The sequence below is a fragment of the Adiantum capillus-veneris genome, chromosome 11 (assembly GCF_014529385.1).
Source record: "Adiantum capillus-veneris isolate H3 chromosome 11, ASM1452938v2, whole genome shotgun sequence".
NCBI lineage: Eukaryota > Viridiplantae > Streptophyta > Polypodiopsida > Polypodiales > Pteridaceae > Adiantum > Adiantum capillus-veneris.
Window position 1 is genome coordinate 57,697,802 of NC_140941.1, and position 16,835 is coordinate 57,714,636.

A 16,835-nucleotide genomic window follows, 5' to 3' on the forward strand; every position below is an offset into this window, starting at 1 on the left:
AGGTCTCTATTGCCCGCTTTGTGTGTGAACCCTACGCTAGTTTTCGCGACAAAACGACAAACATGCGCGAAAAGATCAAGGTGATGAGCCTACCTCTCATGTCTGAAGCCCGTCGGGTAGTCGTGCGTGTCGGAGAAGCTGCTGGAAGGTCCGTTCGCTCTAGGTGACAGAAGCTCTCTCTAAAAGGTCAATAGTGAAAATGAGCTAAAAATGAAGTGAAAAATTCTTATAATAGGGGTCCCCGAACCACTTTTCATGAAATTTGACATGTGCTCCCATCTTCTTGCGAGATGCGGTTTAGGCTCAAAAATTTCTTGATTTGGACTCCATTTGCCCTGTTTACCAGAAATTTGACATTTCGGTCAAAATCTGACCAAAACACGCTTTCCGCTCCAGTCTCATAATTGCACCCCCAATGTACTATAGGTTGTCCTGTAGTCACTGATCATCCCCATATTTTTTGTTTTTCATTACGATTGTTTTTCACCTGCTTTTTGTATTTTTGAAGTTTTTCTGCTGAAAATTAGCAAAACTAAAAGGAAAATAGCAAATCAAACCCAAAAAATCTCCAAAAATAATAATAAATCACAAACATCACCGCAAAACATTATATACACTCACATGCAATTTTTATGGCCGGATTTCTCCGTTTTACCAATATTTTGCCCGAAAAATAGCTATTTCTACTTATATACACACACCTAGGGGCTTGATTTTGTGTTTGGCCCCATATACCTATAGATACATGCTATATAAGGGCATATGTACTTGGTTAGTCCAAAAAAATTTGCAATCAAACAACAACCCTTAAAATAGTCGAAAATCATACCCTTTTTTGGTCTTTCTGCTATTGGTTCCACATTTGAGAATGCCTTTCCCCCTCCTAGCCGGAGTCCTCCCTGATGACAAGGTATCGCCTCGGAGTATGTGCCGTGCATAGGTTGAAAAATTTGTGCTAATGCTTGGTTGATTAATGTGGCCCTAATTTATGCATACTCGGTCAATGCATGGAAAAATTAATGTTGTGCAAGAGAAGGGAATAAGCAAGATGCTTATTGGCATTCGCCGTCGAGGTTTCCTGTTTTCTTTGCAAGTAACAACTGTAACTCTACTACTCTCTATTTAATTGTCTTTTTTGCAAAAGGCAATCGCTTTGCCGCTACTGTTGATATAGTCGTAGTTGTTTCTATGGAGCGGATTAGCTTGGCCGGAATGGCCGTGGACCGTATTTAATTTGCTTTCCATTGGTAGCTTGTTTTTGCCGGTTTTTGTAGGTGTTTTGCTACTTCCTTTGTTGCTACTGTGTTGTTTCCAATTGGTATCCACATAAGGCGGTTGTCCTTTTTCAAATGCAGTTGTCTGCCTTCCGTTGTTGCTTATACTGAAGGGAGTTCCTTTTGCTTTTGTTTCGGTATCCAAATACGAGTAACATTTGGGTTATTGCTGAGCATTTTCTTTGGGATCCATATCTGTTTTATGCCCTTGGTTTTTGGTTGAACTATCTGCTTCGGTTGAATTCTTTCGTTGCATTGGTTTTGGTCTTCCATGTCGTTTCTATCCTTCCGCATCCATACTTGTTTCCCTTGTTTTGGTAACCTAGATCTTTGCACTGCGGTTGGTGACTTCATATGTATATAGTTAGCATGGTTGGCTTTTACCTGTTTGTTACCCTTGGGTATCATGTTTTTCTTTGGTGGCATTCTTGCTTTGGCCCTTTTTCCAGTGATTGCATTGCTTGCAACTGATTATTCCGGTATTGCTGAGCAAAGGCTATCACCTGTTGTTCTTGTGCATGCTAAATTTTGACGGCATTCGCATTCCAATCTATCTGCACATTGTACGCTTTTTGCCAAGGTTGTCCCAACAACATTGGGTGTTGTGTGCATTCATCCTCAACTACATAAAATTTATGTGGATAAATATATTGATGTACTTGTACATGCAATATAGTCCAGCCTAATGTTTTCAACGAGTGTGATGTACTACTTTCCAACACTTGAGGAGTAGTATGAAGTTGACCTGTGGATTTGAGTTGTTGGTATAAACCGTATGAGATCAAATTTGCTTGAGCCCCAGAATCAAGCAATGCCGTTGATTCAATTTTATTGCTACCCAGTTTGACTGCAATTATTGGCTCCTCTGTGTTTTCATCCAACTTCGTTAGTCGATTGGCATTGATTTGTAATGGTGCTCCACTTTGTTGTTGTTGTCGCAGAAGTCTTCGTTTTGCAATGCATTCTTTTGCTTCTACTTGATATTCTCCTCGTACGCTCTGTTTTTCCTTCATTAGTTGTTTTCCTTGATGTATTTGTTGAAGCATATCCTGTGTGAGTGGTAAATGATATTTCTTCAGTCGACATCCACTAATCCAGTTCGGCATTTCTTCACCTGCTAATGTAGCAAGCTTAACAGCTCCACTTTGTGATAGATCACTAATCACAAAGGGTCCCATCCCTCGCTTTTTAAGTTTCTTGGCATGTTGCTTCAAAGTATAAACAAGTACATAATCACCTGTTTTGAGTTTGAACTCTTTAGTGCGCACATGCTTGTCAAAAAACTCTTTTTGTCTTCTCTTTTTAGCATAGATTGAAGCTATAGCTCTCAAGCGGAGCTCATCTAGCTTTTCAAGATTATCTATTCTTGAAGAGAACTCATGCCCTATCCATTCTAAGCGTTTCGCTACTCATAGAGTTGGATTAAAAAAATCTATGGGTAGTATAGCATTTAGGCCAAACACCATGTCGTACGGTGTTGTTCCTATCGATGTTTTGTAATCTACCCTGTATGCCCATAATGTTGAGTGTAGCTGCTGATCCCAATCTGTTCTTGACTCTGACACTATTCTAGTGAGAATCGTGCATAGTGTTTTATTTGTGGCCTCAGCTTGTCCATTGGCCTGTGGATGGTATGGAACAAATTTCCTATGTATGACCATGAATTCCTCTAGCAGATATTCAATGACTTCATTAAGAAAATGTGTCCCATGATCACTGACAATTTCTATTGGTAAACCGTATCGTACAAAAACATTCTCATACAAAAATTGTGCAATGGTCCATGCATCTGCTTTTTGCGTTGCCTTGGCTTCTACCCATTTTGGGAGATAGTCCGTAGCCACAATGATATATTGGGTATGGGTGCGATATGCAGGGGGTGAGATAGGTCCCACAAAATCAATGCCGCATTTTGCAAATGCTCTTTCTCCCATCATTGGCCGTAGTGGCATCTCATCTCTCTTTATCGGCACCTTGGTGCGCTGACATGCGTCACAACGCTTTAAAAACTCTTCAGCATCCATATACAATGTAGGCCACCATATTCCTGCGGTTAAGATAATTTTTGTCATCTTATCGCCCGAAAAATGGCCTCCACTTATTCCGCTATGTGCATGTTCTAGAATCAGCAGGTATTCACTTTCACTTGCACAGATTCTAAGTTGATTGTCCTTTCCTCGCTTATAGAGTTGGTTCCCAATTAACTGAAAGTCGCGAGCTTCCAGCTCTATAGCCCTTTTCCGTGCTCTTGTGATGTTCTTAGGAAACGTCCTGGTGGTTAAGAAATCAATGATATATTGACTCCATGCAGGTGCAATGTTTACCTGAAACAATGTCGCGTGATCCACTATAGCCCTTTTCCGTGCTCTTGTGATGTTCTCAGGAAACGTCCTGGTGGTTAAGAAATCGACTCCATGCAGGTGCAATGTTTACCTGAAACAATGTCGCGTGATCTAGTGGTCGTTTGGCACTACATATAGTACAATTGGTAACATAAGAATGTGTGTCCGCATACATAGTTGGCCAATAAACCCCTAATTGTTTCAGTCTCTGGTGTGTTTTCACTGTTGAAAAATGAAATGCACAATCTTGGACATGTGCTTCTTCAAGGTAGCACTCGAATTCTTTCGGATTTATACATAATTGTAAGATTTGGTCCGATCCTAGATGATACAGCCGTCTTGCTATCAACTGGAAGTTTTTTGTTTGTCGAATTGTTTGTTGTTTGGATCTGTATTCTGTATTATCAACCCCACTTCCAAAGGAAAGAATGCTAGAAATTTCTTGTGACCATTTGGTTATCATTTCAATATTGAAAAGATAAGCATTTGGTATGTCATCATCTACTCCTTCAAGAGCTTCCCCGTTGTGTATCCTTGAAAGATGATCCACTCGTAGATGAGTTTTACCCTTTTTGACCACCACTGTGAAATCAAATTCTAGCAGTATAATAAACCAATGTACAATTCTCCCTGTATTGCATGGTTTATTTACCAGATACAAAAGAGCTTGATGATCTGTGAAGAACACAAATTTGTTTGCGAGCAAATAATGCCGAAATTTCTTTACAACATAAATCATTTCTAACCCTTCTCTTTCTGTGGTTGTGTAGTTATTTTCCGCACTGTTTAACTGTCGGCTTGCATAACAAACTGGAAAATCCATTGTTCCATCTCCAGGTTGAGGCAGAATACTCCCGATTGCATATGCAGAAGCATCAATGTGAACATGGAATATCTTTTCCCAATCTGGTGCTTTAAGTACAGGTGCTGATATAAGGTTTTCCTTCAGCTTTTGGAATGAAGTTTCACACTCCTCGGTCCAATCAAAATTGACTAGAAAACGATACAGAGGTTGTGCAATGATTGCATACATGTTCGATAATATCCGCAGTGTCCCATGAAGGATTGCACTTGTTTCGCATTAGTAGGCCTAGGTAGGTCTACTATGACTTTGAATTTGTCTAGGTCAGTGGTTATGCCATTTCTTGAGACAATGTGTCCTAAGATGCAGCCTTGCTTAACCATAAAGATACACTTTTTCGGGGTAAGACAGATTTGATATGTTCTGCATTTTTCAAAGACCTTTTGCAAATGGTCAATATGTTCCTCTCGTAGTAGAGAGTGTACACAAAGATCATCCATGTATATTTCTAAGAATATTCTCAGGTATTCTTTTAATGCGTGCGTCATTAACCTTTGGAAGGTAGCTGGGACATTAGTTAAGCCAAACGGCATAACTCGATACGCATAAATTTCCCATTCTGTGGAAAACGCTATTTTGTGTTGATCCTCCCTTGCAATTGCTAGTTGGTTGTATCCTGAAAACCTGTCGAGAAAGGAATAAGTCCGTTTTTCGGCCACCCGCTCAAGTACATGTTTTGTGATTGGCAAGGGATAATTATCCCTTATGGTGGCTGCATTTACCTTTTTGAGGTTTACACACACTCGCAGTTTTCCGTTCTTTTTGGAAACTACCACAATGGGTGACAACCAATCTATATGTTCAATTTCATAGATGAATTCAGCTTCCATCAGCTTATCAATTTCCTCTTTGATTCGTTTAGCAAATGTATCATTGTATGTATAAGGACGTTGTTTGCTAGATTTTGCATCCGATTTCAAAGGAATTGTATGTTGGCATATCGATGGATCAACTCCTTTGAGACCTTTATAGGACCATGCAAACACATCTTTATATTTCTTGAGAAGTTGTGTTAGCCGTTCTCCTTCTTCAGGCTCTAAATCATTTTCTATATAGACTGGCTGAGGATTTTCACCTGGTTCTGCGAGGTCTATCCTTTTTGCATTTTCAGGACCATCGTAAGATTCTTGGTTGGTTCTTTCCCTGACTGGTGGCGTCATGATGATTTTTCTGTCCTGGATGGTAAATTTCCGATAGTGTGATGGTACATTCATGTTTCCCTTCTTTGACTCCCCTTTACCATCACTTTCTTCTTTCATAGTCCATATCTCACGTAAAGACCGTTTCAGTTCTTGGTATTTTCTGTTTACGCTCCAATTTGGTCCACTCTTGGTCTTTTGTTGTTTCTTTTTCTGATTTTTGAGTTTTTTGTGATTTTGTTTCTGTTTTAGCTTTTCGTACTTGTTTTATTTCCTCTCGCGTTCTTTCCCTTCGATCTTTTGAGAATCTTCCTGATATTTGATCTTTTACACAATCCTCTCTTTTTACAAGCATCAAATAGTGAGTTTTACCTTTTATCCTGGGCATCAGGTTCTTTCTCACTTTGTGTCCTGCTCGTTTCCTCCTACAGCGCTCCTGGCGTCTAGAGTGTTGATTAGCAAAATCATAAAAACTGATATTCTCGGTTTCTCTTCCACGCTCACTTGAGGTGTCTGAACACTCATTATCTGCATCATCATTTACTTCCAAATGTTCAGAGGAGTTATAAAAATCTTCTTGTTCTGGTGGTTCTATCGTCCCATCTTCTCCGGGTATAATGCTTACCATGTAGTAGGGTAGCACATCATAGCCATCCTTATCGCAAAATTTTGTTGTTAGACTGTCTGTAATGGTACAGACATCCAATGTTGCTAGTATGTATTCCCATTCTAGAGGCTCCAAGGCCTCTTCAGGGAAAGGTTCAGGAATATACTCCTTGTTCTCAATCACTCTTTCTAAGATGCATTCCTCCCTTCTTAAGCTTCCACAATGTGAAGCTCCACACATCCATAGCTCTTTTTGCTGCCCTAACCATGCTGGGAGTTCCGATCCTGCTACTATAGCTGAATCAAACTCTTCCACAGGTGTTTGGTTCACATCTTTGTAACTATGGTCTTTCAGGTGTATTTTAGTTGTTGTCTCGCCATGTCTGAGGTATTTGTGGTCGTGACCCCAATCTTGGACCATCTTCAATTGTCGCATGAATGGTCTTCCCAAGATGATCTCATAATTGTTCTTTTTGTCGAAATCGACTATTGCAAATGTATTCTCATACTCGATTCCACACAAAGTGACAATCACTTTTTCTAAGAGTCCTAGAGGCTTCTCCATGAGCCCCTCTACCAATTGCAATTTCATTCTGGTGGCTCTTAAAGCTGGTTTTTCCCATTTTTTCCAAATTTCCTTGGTGGCGATAGCAACTCCCGCTCCACTATCAAGAATAGCTTTGGAAACTACTCCTTGGAATTCTACTGGTAGCGTGGTGTTTCCATCTTCTCCCTCGCAATACTCTCCAACCTTGTTTAATGGTACTGGCCTAGTGTTTAGTTGAGGCCTTTCCAACTCTCTGATCCGTTCCTGTAGACTCAAGGTGGGGTATTTCACTCCAATTTTTCTAGGCATTTATCTACTGTGGTCTACATGTTTGGTCGTAACCTTAGGAGTTCGGCTAATGTGATTGTGCATGCCACCGGGGTGGACAATTCAATCCTTGTGAATCCATCACTTTGTTAGAAGAAAGTCTTTGAGATGGGATTGCTCTCACTTCAGACTTGGCTTCATACTCTCCTAGGTAAGAGGGTAAAGTTTTCAGCGAGTCTGGTTGGCTGTGCCTCGAACTAATTGATCCCTGGTCTCCCCCTTGTGAATGTATCTCAAAGTTCATTTGTTTGCCTCAAATTATTCAATAGGAGGTAAGATCACATTCTTCTCTTTTCTCGTGCTATTCATGTGGTTACTCATCCTGTTAGCCTCATTGGCCTCATGGATTTGCTTCCACAGATCGTCTAGACCGTTACAGTCCTTACCCATTTCTGTCAATGTTTTAGGCTGGAACCCATCACTTGCCTCATCTGTTGTATTTGGCACTATGATAGGTTCTCCTCTAGACTCATAGGCATTTGTGAGTCTTTCCTTTGTTTCTACTTGTTCCTCTAAAGTTGGTTGGATAGGGGTTGGAGCTGGTGCTTCATGCCAATTTGCAGGTTTACCCAGTGGGTCTTCCATCAATGATTGAGCTATTTCAATAATCTTTTTACACATTTCCAACCTTTTTTTTTCTATTTCCGCATATGGATAAGTCATCCACCTTTGCTCCTGGGTTTGGTTCTTTTTGACTCTGGCTTCATAAGATTTTAGAAGCGCATCCAACTACTCATTTACCTTGTCCACCAATACAGATCCTCCTGATCCTGCACTTTTGGGCTCTGCTATTTCCTTGGGTGCTATGGTTGCCGTGGTTTGTGAGATTAAGCTAGGTAGATCCTCTAACCGCTCTAATCTATCCTTTGTATGTTTCAACTCCTCGGATAAAGCTGTTTGCTCTCGTTCTTTCCTGGCTTTCACACATGCCTTTCTAGCTTTCCAAGTGCTTCTCTAATTTTTTATTTCTAAACTTCGGGCATCAGTTTTTGGCTCTTCCATTATGGGTTCGTTCGTCTATCTTTGAGCTTGGGCTTGTGTCACCGCCTGAATAGGTATGATTGTTTCATTTTCTGACCCTCCACTGGAAGTTACTGTTTCTAGCATGTTCAAGGTGGTTTTTGCTCCTTTGCTCGGGTTTTTAGGGCAATCGGAAATCAAATGAGTAACTCCACACTCGGTGCAATATGCGTTGACTCTAATGATTTCATCATGAGGACACTCTCTTAGCCAATGATCTCCACCACACTTGTATTAGGGTCCCTTGGGTTGTTGAGGTGCTCCTTGAGCTCCCCTTTGTTGGTATGCACGTCTCTGTCCACCCATGCCTCCGTTGGCTATGAACAACAATGTTCGTTCATCTAAGCTATATCTTCCTTCTCTTGCTGCCTGTGCAGCTGTTGGTGGTCTTGTACTTCCTAACATGCTCCATGGTTCTGGTGTCGAGGGTTCTTCAGGTGGATAATAGGCAGAGTTTGCCGCATATCCATTGGGATCTTCATAATATGCATGCATAGGCACCAAAGCCTTATCCTCTGATTTGGTTACGGTTGGTGTGTATCTTATACCGACTGGTCGTGATCTTGGTAGGGGTGGTTGTTGCCCCAACACCGGTTGTGGTCTTTCTACACCTACAGGTCCTGGTAGGTTGCCTGCTTGATACCTAGGCATCGGTGGAACTTGAGGAGAAGCTACCTGAGCTTGGGGAGCGTAGGGTCTCTCTCTCATATATCCTTTGTTATAATAACATTCCTCTATCCCATGGTTTGTCCATTTTTGTTCAATAGCACACCACTTGGGCTGTTTAGCTTGGGGTTTGGCATAGAAGGTAATCTTTTTTAGCACTTCATCTACAAGCATCTCTTGGTTTACAGCAACTTCTCCTTTCGGTGTTGTCTTAGAAGACTTGCTTCCACTTTGTTGTGAAGATGAATCGTCGTCAAGGTCCTTGAACTCCCTCTCTTTGTAGACCGCACAATTGTCCACAAGGTAAAGAGCCTGCTTGGTCAATTCATTCAATGTCGCGCTCCTCTTCATATCTAATTCTTTCTAGAGATCCGCATTCCTTAGTCCTTGGATGAATATAAGCATAAGTCTGGACTGAGTTGGCAGTTCTTCCACAGGACATAACTTAACATATCTTTTTAGTCTTAGGGATGCCTTTCGTACAAATTCCCCATCTTTCTATTTGAATTTATGGATTTGTGAGACGGTATTATGAGCTATCCCCCTTTGTGATAATTCCTTGATAAACTCTTCAAACACTTCCTCCATAGACTTAAAGTCTCTACGCTCTACAGAGTCAAACCAAGTAGCAGCGTCATTCTCTAGGGTTAGTCCAAACCCTGCAAATTCGGTAGGGAAGTCTAACACTTCTTTAGCTCTAATTACACGCACAAAGGCTGCTACATGGTATTACCTGGCTTGCCCTAAGTAATCTCTAGAATACTCTGGATGTTGTTTGCAACCATATTGTACTTTGCTTCTTTATCCAATAGAGCATTGCATCTGACACTTGTTTCTTTTGTACTGCTGAGAATTACAGCTATTTTCATTGATGGTTCTATTGAAGATTTTTGTCTTGCTTTTGCCATGGTCTCATCTTGATCTAAATGTGTATCTATGGAGGGTATCTTGAGACTCTGCTTTCCAATCTAGCTTTATTCAGCTGATTCAACTAGCAATGAATGATTGATCTTTGGAATTCCTATTGCTTCTTGGTTGTCTAGACCTTTGATCTTCTTAACTTCTTGCTTTGGTGGCATTCTCTGCTCAATAGCTTCCGTGGTTGTCATTTGCTCTCTTTTTTTTTGCACTTGATATTGCCTGATTTGTTTTAATCTCTTTTGAAGTTCTGTTTGATGGAGATGAATCATCTTCAATAAGCTTTGCTTTGGCATTGGTCTCCATTTTAACTCTGCTTGAGGACTTTGTACTATCGTTCGCGGGTGACCAGTCTTGATCTCCATTCTTGATTGTCTCTGAAGACTGCATCTTGTTTACATTTTGTATCTCTAACATCTTTTGGGCCATTGGCATTCCCATTATGATGTCTTTTGGAATATCCTTCACTGTGATCACATGGAATTGAGCTTTGATGATTTGTGAACTTACTTCAATGGTGGTGGAGATGATTCCCTAGCATTATGCTCGTTTGTTTCCTGATATGCTCACATATTGAAGAGCATCTTCCAGCTGTGGTTGGCCCCATATTTTCCAAGTGCAAAAAGACATGAGGTTCTTGTTTAATTGAAAATCTAGCTTTACTTCGCTTGACAGCTTTTCTTCGTTTTCATTGGTGATGTTGCACTTGATCTTCTCAGGATTCGTGTCTGAATTGACTGCTTTTGTTGTGGCAGTGTCCTTTGGTTGAGCTTTATCTACAACTTCTTTGCTTTGATCACCTGCAAATCGAGGTTGACTCCATTGGTTGTAATACTGTACTTTTTTGCAATTATTGAGCATTATCCACCTGCATCGAGTAGCCTTTGACCTTAAAAGATCCATTGTACTTTCTGGCAGAATCTGTCTCTTCGGAGGAGATTTTGGTGGTAGCCTTTGTGTAGCTTTCTGGACCTTAGCTCCCATTAACTTTGACTTTTTTGTCACCTGTTCTGGTAGCTTGAGGCTTTGTATCATCTCAGATAGTCTTTTGACTTCAGTCAGGCCATCCATAGGGTTTTGTGCAAGGTCATTATCTTGCTAATATTCATTACCATGTGCATCTTGATATGCATATGTAAGCTTGATCACATGTAATAGTTTGAACATTATTGGATTTGTCGGGCTTTTGACTTTAACTTGTGGAGATCAACTGAAACTTCTGTCCTTGATGATCTTCATATAAGCTACTGATTCTGATGGGATCTGGGTCAATTGGAAACTTCCAACAACCATATGATCTTTCAATGGTTTTTTTCTTCAAGGGGTTTGTTAGTTAAAGTCTCTAGGGCTCCTAACTAGTGTAGCATTTCGTGGTACATGAGCTGAGCTTGATGAATGTGCAGCTGCCCCCTTTCTAGGGTGATCACTATAGACTTCTTCATTGTAAGAGTTCAAAATTGTATGGCTCGAGTTTAGTATCACCTTTTGGGACTGTGAAGGTATACTTTGGGTAGCATTGCTGATGTTTGGCATCTATAAACCTTCGACATAGTTTCCTATAAATCTTCTTGAAACATGACAAATTATTCCCCAAGTTAAGCTGTAGATAGAATTATCTTTGTCCTGATATTGTCTATCCCATGGGTCTCCTATGATATGAGCTTCTGTGGTTTCAGGACCCAAGGCATCATAGATGCTAGACTCTCGTCTATAGCTACGACTGTTTTGGTTTAAGTATGTGATCGTTTGGTCACGACCTCAAAGCTTGATTTTTGATGGAGGAGAGTTTGGCTCTGAACAGATTTATGGGTTCACTCGGGTAATATCCTTCAGCTCTAGAGAGGATGGGTTATAATAGATTCTTTCCTTTGAAATGAACCATCCTTTCCGATCTATCACTAGACGCACTTCTATGAGCTGGTATGTGGGCCGTTCAAACACAGGTTGATCCTTTTTATACAGCTTTCCTTTTTGGTCTACATAGTGTGCATATGAATTATGTGTACCATACAAAGCTAACATCATTATGTTTGATGTGTCTCTTAGACTCGTGAATGATTGCACACTTGTGGTAGTGGATGAAGAATCATTTGCAAACCTAACAGTCTTTTCACCCTTTGGTGATATCTTGACACCTTGACTAAATTCATGCAAGAATTTGTTGTTCAAAGAATCAATTTTAAGCTTTTCAGGTGTCTGTGCATGTTTATGCTCATTTTGAACTTGCGTGCTTTTACTGGTGCTTCTAATGATAATGCAAAATTATCCGATTGCACAATAAGTGACAAGTTAAATGCACTTACATCGAGATTTTCATTTTGAATTTGCTTTGTACTTTGCTTGGCAGTTGATATGTCCCTGTTGTCTGGATTGTTACCATATACATGTGGTAGTGATGTGTGTGAACACACTAGGACCGCCGGGGCATTTTTTCCCTCTTTAGGAGGTTTTTTCCCCCGTGCATTGTATATACGCCCATCACTCTAGGGCTATCTATCTTTCCATTGCACACTAAGTAACATACTCTCTATTGTGTGCCTTGAGCTTCCTTCGTCTTCTCCAAGCTGTGTGTGTTTCTCTGCAACCCTAATTCCAACAATTGGTATCAGAGCAGGTCACGTCCTCCCGGGCTTAGTCGCCAGCTGCTCCAGCACACGCCTGCTCACTTTCTCCGATTTCAGTGAGCTTTGGCAAGCGTTCGCAGGTCGACAAATATTTTGGGACGAGCTCGAAGAGCTCGGTCTGCTCAGAATTTTGATTTGGGCTCATTTCGGCCTCCGTTTCCACTACGGGCAGTACTGCACAGGCTATTTCGTCATTTTGTGCAGATTTTCTGTCAGTGCCGTTTTCTGCATAACAGGTGCCTTATAGTCTTCTACGGTTTGTGCTATATAGCACAAGTTGTTCCCGCTCCATTTCTCCTATTTTCGGGCAGTTTTCACATCAGGTGCAGCATTTACCATGGCTGACAACAACAACACAGATGTGTTCAAGATGTTTGCTGCTGAGGACAGGTTGGATGGGGACAACTACCCTATGTGGGCTTATATGATGCAACACGTTCTTGTGTCAAAAGGTGTCTGGAACATTGTGCAGGGCATTGATGTACGTCCTGGTTCTGAAGATGTAGGCGATATTGAGGATGTTGCAGGTCTTGCTGCAAGGATTGCAGCTGTTAGAGTTGTTTTGCCTACAGCAGAACAAGCTCGTTGGGATGTTAAGGATGCGCAGGCTCATGCATTGATTGCGTTGTCTGTGAAGCGCACCATTATTCCTCACATCCGTTCAGCAAAATCTGCAAAACAGGCTTGGGATATTCTAGCAGGTCTTTATGCAAGCCGCAATGAGGCTAAAATTGCTTTGCTGCGTAAAGAGCTAGAGTCGAAGATTATGCATGAGGAAGATGATATGGACACTTTCCTTGCTAGTGTCAAGGATATCAATGAGCAACTCATTTCTGCAGGTGAAGTCATTTCTGACAGTTCCCTTGTGCAGACTGTTCTTGATGCCTTACCAGATTCCTACCAGACTTTTGCTAGTACTTGGAGACTGATGACCCAAGGAAATCCTGAAGTTGTCAAGTTTGATGCATTATGCACATTGCTGTTGCAAGAGTCACTTTCTAGAAAAAACAGGACTAGGCAGCGTGCAGTTGAACAGGCTTTTATTGCTTCTCAAAGAAAGGGTGGTAACAGTAATGCAGCCACTTCTTATGGTTCTGCTGCGAGTGGCAAAAATTCTGTTCCTAATGCTTCTGCTGGCAGCACTTCGTCTGGCAATTCTGGTGATAAGGGCAAAAAGAAGATGCGTTGCCATTATTGTAAAGCCAATGATCACTTGATCAAGTCGTGTCCTAAGTTGAAGGCCAAAGAGGCTAAGAAGAAAGAGGGTGGTTCCACTGCAAATGCTGGTTCCACTACAAATGCAGCCATTGTTGAGTCTTCTGTGAAAGGAGATTGTGATGCTGATGTTGATGCAGAATGGGCTTTTAGCGCAGAGTGCACTTACAATCCTGCTGTCCATGATGCATGCTTGTCAGTTGCTGCAGATTCACATGTGTGGTATTTCGACAGTGGTGCTACAAAGCACATTACCTCACATCGTGAATTGTTTACCTCTCTCGAGTCTGTCCCTCATGGGAATTCAGTCACTTGTGCCAACAACGCCTCTTATCCAGTTCAGGGAGTTGGAAAGATTGTGCTCACTGCTGCTAATGGCAGTTCCTTCACACTTGTTGATGCACTTTATGTACCTGGGATCAAGAAGAATCTATTGTCTGTATCCGCACTTGCTAGACTTGGACTTGTAGTCAAATTTGTGGATGACAGATGTACAGTTCATGATCTCAGTTTTGGTGATGAAATTGTTGCATCTGGGCTTTTGTGCCGTGGGCTGTATAAGCTCACTTTGTATGACAAGTGTGGACAAAATTTTGCAAATGCTGTTGCAGATTCAAGGGCTATTTCAGATGCAAAACTTTGGCATGCACGTTTTGGTCATCTGAATTTTGCCAGTTTGCTGCGTTTGCAGAAATCTGATATGGTTGCTTCTTTGCCGCCTCTTGAAGCACCTATCAAACATGTTTGTGAAGGCTGTATTCTGGGTAAAATGCAGCGTTCTAAGTTTCCAAAGGATGGTTCAGTTAGGGCCACATGCAGGTTGCAGCTTGTGCATAGTGACGTTTGTGGGCCCATGCAAACTCCGTCCTTGGGCAATTACCTGTACTTCGTGACTTTCATTGATGATTACTCCAGGCATGCGTGGGTATTTCCGCTTAAAGCGAAGTCCGAAGTTTTTATGTGCTTCAAACAATTTTTGGCTATGGCTGAAAATGTCTCAAAATGTACTATGGGCACCCTCCGTTCCGATCGAGGGGGGGAGTATATGTCTCATGAATTTAATGCATTTCTGGCTAGTCGTGGGATAAAACACCAATGTACAGTGCCTTATACACCTCAGCAAAATGGTGTTGCTGAGAGGAAAAACAGGTCACTAACGGAAATGGCACGATGTATGGTCAAAAGTCAAGCTTTGCCGCATTCTTTTTGGCTTGAGGCCATCATGTGTGCCACTTATGTACTTAACAGGTGCCCTACGAAAGCTTTGCAGTCTATTACTCCATATGAAGCATGGCATGATAGAAAACCTTCTATTGAGCACATGCGTGTTTTTGGCTGTTTGGCATATGCTTTGGTGCCACAAGTGCAGCGCAGAAAATTGGATGATAAGGCTGTCAAATGTATTTTTGTTGGTTATAGTGCTGAAAGCAAAGGTTACAGGTTGTATCATCCGCAAACAAAACGTATTTTGGTTTCACGGGATGTAGTGTTTGTGGAAGATTCTGTTCAACCCTTGCTGTCATGTACTAGAGATAGTAATGTAAGCTCACAGGACATTTATGACACTTTGTTGCCTCTTTTCAGTGGTGGAAATACGAATGTAAGTTCCAATGAGGCAAATGTACAGCCTATGGGGGTTTCTGAAAATGTTTTAGAGCAGCCTATTACTGATGCAGATGTACATGATGTACTTGATGAGGAAAGGGCTGAAAATGAGCAGGCTAGAGGTATGCCAAAATGGCTGGTGCACACTTTGCGTGACAGTAAATTGGATGCACCTTTATCTAGTCGTACTCGTTCAGGCTCTCGCCATGCATCTTATGCATCAGATTGTTATGCTTTGGCTGTGTCTAGTTTACATGATGTTGAGGAGCCTCTGTCTTTTGATGAAGCACAGAATTCAGAAAATTGGATTGCTGCCATGAAATCAGAATATGATGCACTTATAGAGAATGACACATGGACTTTATGTGCTTTGCCTCCTGGCAAAAAGGCCATTGGTACGAAGTGGGTTTACAAGTTGAAACGCAAGCCGGATGGTGAGATCGATCGCCATAAGGCTCGACTTGTTGCAAAGGGTTATGCACAACAAAAAGGCATAGATTATGAAGAGACTTTTGCTCCCACTTGTCGTATGACTACTGTGCGTTTTCTATGTGCATTGGCAGCTCATTTTGGTTGGGATGTACATCAATCAGACATTGTTACTGCTTTCTTGAATGGTGACATATTTGAGGAAGTTTATGTAACGCAGCCTCGCGGTTTTGTCATAAAAGGACAAGAGGACAAAGTGTGCAAATGTAAGAAGGCTTTGTATGGGTTGAAGCAATCTCCTCGTGCTTGGTATGAGAAAGCTGACACTCATTTGGTTAAACGAGGCTTTCGTAACAGTCCAACAGAAAGCACATTGTATGTAAAGCGTGAGGATGATGTATTTCTCATTGTGGTTCTTTATGTTGATGATTTGCTGATCACTGGACCAAATGAGAGACATATTGCTGAATTTAAGGCTGATTTGAATGCTACTTTCAAGATGAAAGATTTGGGGCTGTTGCATCATTACTTGGGTATACAGTTTAAGCAGTGTGATGGTGGTATTGCCTTGTGTCAAAAAAGTTACATAGAGACATTGCTATGTAAGTTTGGACTTGAGGATTGCAAACCTATTGCCACTCCCATGGAAACAGGTTTGAAGTTGAGTCTACATGATGCTGGCGATCCTGCTGATGTCACTCTTTACCAAACTGCTGTTGGCTGCCTCATTTATGTATGCAACACGAGGCCAGATATTCAATTTGCAGTCTCGCAGGTCAGCAGATTTATGCATAGCCCAGGGTCTAAGCATTGGCAGGCTGTCAAGAGGATTTTCCGCTACCTTAGTGGCACTTTACATCTTGGCTTGTTTTATCCCAAGGGGGGATCATTGCCGCCAGACTTACATGCTTTTTCGGACTCAGATTGGGCTGGTTGTTTTGACACGCGAGTGTCCACAAGTGGTTTTTGTTTCATGCTTGGCAGTTCATGTATATCATGGTTGAGCAAGAAGCAACCTACTGTGGCCACTTCGAGTTGTGAGGCTGAGTACAGGGCAGTCTTCACAGCTACGGTTGAGTGTGTATGGCTCAGACGCCTTATGGCTGACTTGGGTGTTGGACAGGACACTGCCAACACTATCTACACTGACAGTCAGAGCGCATTGGCAGTTGCGAGGAACCCAGTTTTTCATGCTCGCACAAAGCACATTGAGGTGCATTACCACTATGTCAGGGAGAGGCTCTCAGCAGGAGAGATCAGC